Source organism: Macrobrachium rosenbergii, chromosome 42, assembly GCF_040412425.1.
Source record: "Macrobrachium rosenbergii isolate ZJJX-2024 chromosome 42, ASM4041242v1, whole genome shotgun sequence".
Lineage (NCBI taxonomy): Eukaryota > Metazoa > Arthropoda > Malacostraca > Decapoda > Palaemonidae > Macrobrachium > Macrobrachium rosenbergii.
Window position 1 is genome coordinate 31,396,736 of NC_089782.1, and position 7,500 is coordinate 31,404,235.

The 7,500-nt window shown below is 33.9% G+C and overlaps 1 protein-coding gene across 1 annotated transcript in view; it reads right to left on the reverse strand.

Moving 5' to 3' along the window:
- LOC136828153 (uncharacterized) overlaps positions 1–7,500 on the reverse strand; it is a 384,459-nt gene that overhangs the window by 202,526 nt on the left and 174,433 nt on the right. The window contains exon 5 of the mRNA XM_067085971.1: positions 5,878–6,077. The gene's annotated coding sequence lies outside the window, so the exon portion shown is untranslated. The remainder of the gene's footprint in view (positions 1–5,877; positions 6,078–7,500) is intronic.

Consider the following 7,500-nt stretch of genomic DNA (forward strand, 5'->3'; position numbering starts at 1 on the left):
AATTCTTGGTTACATGAAATGAAATTTGCATAGGGAGCGAGTCAGTCTTACATCCTAAGGGCATTACCCCGTGGCAATTTACCCCAGGGCACATTTAGGCATTACCTACAGTCCACTGAATTCGCCAGAGAGCTACTGAGGACTGCTGTGTGTTATATGCCACAGGGGAAGGAATGTGGCTTTTTGGTCCGCACTTTATTTTTTCTGCCCTCAGATCTTAAAAACCACTGAGGCTAGAGGGCTGCAAATTGGTATGTTGATCATCCACCCTCCAATCATCAAGCATACCAAATTGCAGCCTTCTAACCTCAGTAGTTTTTATTTTATTTAAGGTTAGAGTTAGCCATGATCATACTTCTGGCACCGACATAGGCAGGTTTCATGGGTCGCGGCTCGTACAGCATTATACGGAGGCCACCTAAAGACAGATTTATTTTCGGTGGCCTTGAATTATAAACTGTACAGAAAACTCCGCTGCGCCGAATACTGAAATAATGAAATACATTTTTTATGCTCTTCCAGTTGCAGAAATTAACATTCTTTCATTACTGCAAATATCGAATAATAATATACTTTTTTTTTAGGCGTGTTCAGTTGCAGAATCTAAAAATTCCAGGATTTCTTTTCGTTCCTTTTACTGTGCCTCCTTTCATATTCTCTTTCTTCCATCTTACTTTCCTGAACCCTCTCCTAACAACTGATATTCATAGTGCAAAAGGTTTTCCTCCTGTTACACCTTTCAAACCTTTTACTCTCAATAACTATTTCAGCGCTGAATGACCTCATCATATAGGTCCCAGAACGTGGCCTTTATTCTAAACTCTCTATTCAACTGAATTCAAGAAAATAAACTGTGATGTAAAACGCGTCCAACCTTCCCTGATATTCCGTAACATTTATCAAAATATACAACCAACATTTCACTGAAAATTTAAGACATATTGACCACTTATTAATACGAGTACTTAACGCGTCCAACCTTCTCTGATATTCCGTAACATTTATCAAAACATACAACCAACATTTCATTGAAAATTGAAGGTATATTTCCCACTTATTAATACGAGTACTTAACGCCTCCAACCTTCTCTGATATTCCGTAACGTTTATCAAAATATACAACCAACATTTCATTCAAAATTCAAGACATATTTCCCACTTATTAATACGAGTACGTTGTTCAGCTTGATTCAGCTGGAGGAATGAATTTTAATTTCCTGTGATATTTTTTTCGTCATTTTTGTGGCGGTAGGTCAAGTAGTGTTCTGAGAATATCATTGTGTTCTTGCACATTATTTTATTCTTGTCGTTTTCCTAGAGCGTGGGATTTCAGAGAGAGAGAGAGAGAGAGAGAGAGAGAGAGAGAGAGAGAGAGAGAGAGAGAGAGAGAGAGAGAGAGAGTCAAAGTCTTATTCAATATTCTTTATCCCACTTAAAATGGTTATTACAGAGAGAGAGAGAGAGAGAGAGAGAGAGAGAGAGAGAGAGAGAGAGAGAGAGAGAGAGAGAGAGAGTCATATTCAAGATTCTTATTCCATTAAAAATGGTTATTACACATACACACACACACACACACACAGAGAGAGAGAGAGAGAGAGAGAGAGAGAGAGAGAGAGAGAGAGAGAGAGTCAAAGTCTTATTCAATATTCTTTATTCCATTTAAAATGGTTATTACAGAGAGAGAGAGAGAGAGAGAGAGAGAGAGAGAGAGAGATAGAGAAGATTCTTATTCTTATTCCATTAAAAATAGTTATTACACACACACACACACACACACACACACACAGAGAGAGAGAGAGAGAGAGAGAGAGAGAGAGAGAGAGAGAGAGAGAGAGAGAGAGAGAGAGAGAGAGAGAGATTCATATTCAAGATTCTTATTCCATTTAAAATGGTTATTACAGATTGAGAGAGAGAGAGAGAGAGAGAGAGAGAGAGAGAGAGAGAGAGAGAGAGAGAGAGAGAGAGAGAGAGAGAGAGAGATCCAATAATAACCTCAACAAAACATTAAAAAAAAAGTTTCTGCTGGTGATAGCAATTAAAACTTTACTTTCAAGAATTGAACTTATCTCCCTAAGGAGAGAGAGAGAGAGAGAGAGAGAGAGAGAGAGAGAGAGAGAGAGAGAGAGAGAGAGAGAGAGATGAGAGTGACGGCAATAAAAGCATTATATTTAAGAATTCAACCTAATTCCCGTAAAAGAGAGAGAGAGAGAGAGAGAGAGAGAGAGAGAGAGAGAGAAAACAATTAAAAAAAAAAAAAAGAACTCCTATAAGTGGCAGCAATAAAATCATTATCTTCTAGAAAAACCTCCTACTTCCCCATTAGGCAGTTTCAAAATTCCCCCAAAGAACAAATTCAAAATCTAAAAACCTTTATTTCCTTTATATTTCCCCTTAAGGGAGATTTACAATTTAAAAAAAAACAGAAAAAACAAATAGAAAACAGAAGGAAGGCTCCAAATTCCCCATCTCCTTAAATCTCCGAAAGAATCTGGGCCATAGGAAGGAAAGAGAAAATTCTGCTACTTTTTACAACTATTGGAATTTATGGGCCAAGTGGGAGAAGTCATCCGGGAGAGAGATTTTTAGTTTCCTGTAAAAGAAAACTATTGTGCCGGCTTTTGTCTGTCCGTCCGCACTTTTTCTGCCTGCACTTTTTTCTGTTCGCACTTTTTTCTGTCTGCACTTTTTCTGCCCACTTTTTTCTGTACTCACTTTTTCTGTCCGCACTTTTTTCTGTTCGCACTTTTTTCTGTCCGCACTTTTTTCTGTCAGCACTTTTTCTGGCAGCACTTTTTCTCTCTGCAATTTTTTTCTGCACTTTTTCTGTCTGCACTTTTTCTGCCCACTTTTTTCTGTACTCACTTTTTCTATCCGCACTTTTTTTTGTCCGCACTTTTTTCTGTCCGCACTTTTTTCTGTCAGCACTTTTTCCTGTCAGCACTTTTTCTGTCTGCAATTTTTCTGTCTGCACTTTTTCTGTCCGCACTTTTTCTGTGCGCACTTTTTCTGTGCGCACTTTTCTGTCCGCACTTTTTTGTCTGCACTTTTTTGTCTGCGCTTTTTCTACCCGCACTTTTTTCTCTGCACTTTTTCTGTCCGTACATTTTTGTCTGCACTTTCTTCTGTCCGCACTTTTTCTGTCCGCCCTCAGATCTTAAAAACTACTGAGGCTAGAGGGCTGCAAATTGGTATGTTAATCATCCACCCTCCAATCATCAAACATACCAAATTGCAGCCCTCTAGCCTCAGTAGTTTTTTATTTGATTTAAGGTTAATGTTAGCTATAATCGTGCGTCTGGGCAACGGTATAGGGCAGGCCACCACCAGGCTCATACAGCATTATACAGAGACCACGAAAGAGAGATCTATTTTCGGTGGCCTTGATTAGCCTATACGCTGTACAGAAAACTCGATTGCGCCGAAGAAACTTCGGTGTATTTTTTTTTTCTATTTCATTAGCTGACTAAGGGGTTTTATTCATGATTTTTTTTAATATAAAAGATAAAAAAGGATGAAAGTAAAGGATAGAAAAATGAAATAGATAAAAAGATAGAAAATATAAATTTAAAAGATAAAAAATTAAACATAAAGCTTCAATATACCTTCAACATAACCAATACCTAGAATTATCTTTCAGGAATGACATTCCTGTCATTCAATTAACAAAAATATTTGGGTAAATCCTGCTATTATCTTTAAGGAATGATATTGCTCTTATGTAAATAATTATTTAAACATAATTAATACCCTGAATTATCTTTAAGGAATTATATTCCTGTCATTCAAGTTAAAAAAATCTTTCACGGATGACATTCCTGCCATTCCAGTTAAAAAAATCTTTAAGGAATGACACTCCTGTCATTCAAGTTAGAAAAACCTTTAACGAATGACATTCCTCTCATCCAATTTTTAAAAATCTTTAAGGAATGACATTGCCGTCATTCAAGTTAAAAAAAAAATCTTTAAGGAATGACATTCCCGTCATTCAAGTTAAAAAAATCTGTAAGGAATGACATTCCTGTCATTCAAGTTACAAAAATCTTTAAGGAATGACATTCTTTTCATTCATGTTAATAAAATCTTTAAGGAATGACATTCCTGTCATTCAATTTTAAAAATATTTGGGTAAATACCTACAATCATCTCTAAAGAGTGACATTCCTCTAACGTAAAAAAAAAAAAAAAAAAAATATATATATATATATATATATATATATATATATATATATATATATATATATATATATATATATATATATATATATATATATTCTGGGTACATATATCTTAACCACAAACAATACCTAAAACAGAACATATTACCCACGCGGAGGAGGCTGAGCTAACATCATATTACACCATATTCATCATCGTAGTCATCATCATCTCTATTTCCTTGCATCAAACACGGACAAACTATATCACCCGCTCATTGAATTACACTTCGTCTCGTCCCAACGCCCTCCCCCCCCCCCAACCCCCGTCATTGTGCATCTTAACGAAGCGTCTTTGTGTCTTGGGGAGAGAGAGAGAGAGAGAGAGAGAGAGAGAGAGAGAGAGAGAGAGAGAGAGAGAGAGTGATTGAGGGAGAGAGAGAGAGAGATTGAGGGAGAGAGAGAGAGAGAGAGAGTTAGCATGAAAATGATAACAAGAAATGGAGACCTGGATTGTCATTTTGGGTTTAATTTCCGAGAGTGGATGGAATTCCTTGTATGATAAAAGGCGTTTATTGTTCATATGAGGTGATTAAATTGTCAAACAAATGCATGAATAAGCAAGCAGATAAATAAGTAAGTAAATATATAGACATATATAAATGGATAAATAAATCAGTAGGTGTGAAATAAGTGTAAGATAGTGATGGTTCAGAAAAGAAATATAACATTACAAGATAAAAATAATAAATAAATATTATTTGTATATATAATATATATATATATATATATATATATATATATATATATATATATATATATATATACATATATAAAGAGTCCCTTTATAAATCCCACCTTATTCTATTATTATCACTGCCACAAGTCCTACTTATATTATCATAGATTTTTTATAAATACTTTTATACTTGAAATATTCAATTGATTGCATGAAAAATAATTAGAATCTCGACAGATAATCTGTATTTATAATAGTTTACCAGCCAGGTTAATTACTTAACATTTCATAATCAAGAAATTACCTAACCATTAAATTGAAAAAAATAACAAAAGCCACATGAAAAACATATTTAGCCCTGAAATAAAAAAAAACATCCTCCATCCTAGCAAAATAAATATCATAAAAACCCACAAGCTAAAAAAAAAACAGAAGTGACTAGCAAGAGCCAAATAAAAAATATATTTAGTCATGAAATAAAAAAAAACATCCTCCATCCTATAAAAAAAATATCATAAAAAAACCACAAACTTTGAAAAAACAACCACAAAAGTGACTAGCAAATGCCAAGTAGAAAATATATTTAGTCATGAAATAAAAAAAAAACATCCTCCATCCTAGAAAAAAAATCGTAAAAACACACAAACTTTAAAAAAACAACCACACAAGTGACTAACAAAAGCCAAATAAAAAATATATTTAGTCATGTAATAGAAAACATCCTCCATTTCAGGAAAAATATCATAAAAACCAAAAGAACTAAAATTAAATATCATTAACGAAACAGAAAACACCCTCCATTTTAGCAAATAGTATCATTATGAAAAACCCACGCACAAAAAACATAAAAAACATCCTCCATTTTAGCAAAAAAAAAATAATATTAAAAAAACCACAACCACATAAAAATAACCACACACTCAACAGTGACTTTCACGTCTTAACTAAAAAAAAAAAAAAAAAAAAAAAAAAAAGGCCACTTACAAAGTTTTAAATGGAGAAAGTTGACGATTCACTTCCTGGGGGAGTTTCAATTAGAGGCTCAGATTGGCTGATCCACTTCCTCATCCGGCAGTTTTTTTTTCATCTCTGGCCGTTTCCGGATTAGGAGGGATTGGTTTGTTAAGTGGCTTGTAAAGGAAATTCTTTAGTACGTAATTGTTCATATTGGCTCTCTCGTATTTCTGTAAAAAAAAAAAGAAATTAAATATTTTTTAAGATTAACTGAAATTAATTTTTTTAATTGAAATGCCTATTCGATAATTAAGTAAGTTTTGGGGAAGTGAAATGTATATATATAGATAGATAGATAGATAGATAATTATATTTATATATATGTGTGTGCGTGTTTATAGCCTCTAGTTATTAAAGAGTTCTTCCATTGACGAAAGTCTTACAAGACGTAATATGTACGCCTTCACAGGAATTAAAACACGAGAGAGAGAGAGAGAGAGAGAGAGAGAGAGAGAGAGAGAGAGAGAGAGAGAGAGAGAGAGAGAGAGAGAGAATACTCCCTTTTTCCAGAATGGATTTCACTTTAGATAAATGGCTAAAGTACAACACATCCTCATATAATTACAAGTATTGCACTGCTTCCTATTACGTGAATATTGCTACAAGTTCAACTTCAATATACAAAGCTATAGAAGTAATGCATTTCATTCATATACATTAATCATAAAACTAAATTGGCCCAAAATTTGTTTACTGTATAATGCGTGACTGGAATATTTTTGCCATCGCTTTGTAGAACAAATGTTTTATCATATATTTTTGTCATAATTTATCATAATTCAAAGGGTTATAATTGAGTTTATCATGATAAACTCAGTTTTGGATAATGAGACTGTTTTGCTGGTAGATTAGTGAGAAAATTTTATCAGAAATATGAATGGTAAACTTTTTTTTTATGGGAAGTCGTACATTTCACAAAAAGTAATTTAAGCTAAAAATTCATCATGGATATGTCATATATTTCATAAAATGCCGTTTAGGTAAATGAGGTTTATATTTTATATGATTTTTCAAAATGTCAATTTTTAAAAATTAATATTTCAAGTCTTTGCGACGAAGTAATATATAAAAGACAGATTTTAATCATAAAAACTGTTTTATTTTTAGGGTTAACGAATGGTTAGAGGGAGCTCTCTCTCTCTCTCTCTCTCTCTCTCTCTCTCTCTCTCTCTCTCTCTCTCTCTCTCTCTCATTTTATCATATCTTGTTCCAAAATTAAATTTCTGTTCGTCTTCCCAGCTCGCATTTTTCACCTCTCTCTCTCTCTCTCTCTCTCTCTCTCTCTCTCTCTCTCTCTCTCTCTAAATTATTTAATTCTATCATATCTTGTTCAAACATCAAATTTCTATTCGTCTTCCTAACTCGTATTTTACCGCCCTCTCTCTCTCTCTCTCTCTCTCTCTCTCTCTCTCTCTCTCTCTCTCTATCTCTCTCAATTTTCCACCTCATAAACGTCCATCCGACCGACAGCATCATAAATGCTATCAGCCGAAATAAAATCCTCAAAATAAGGGTTCCTTTCCTAAACATTTCTCAAACAGCCATTCTCATCAACCGGAAAATTCATTTGTCACTGCGAGCATTTATAATCAA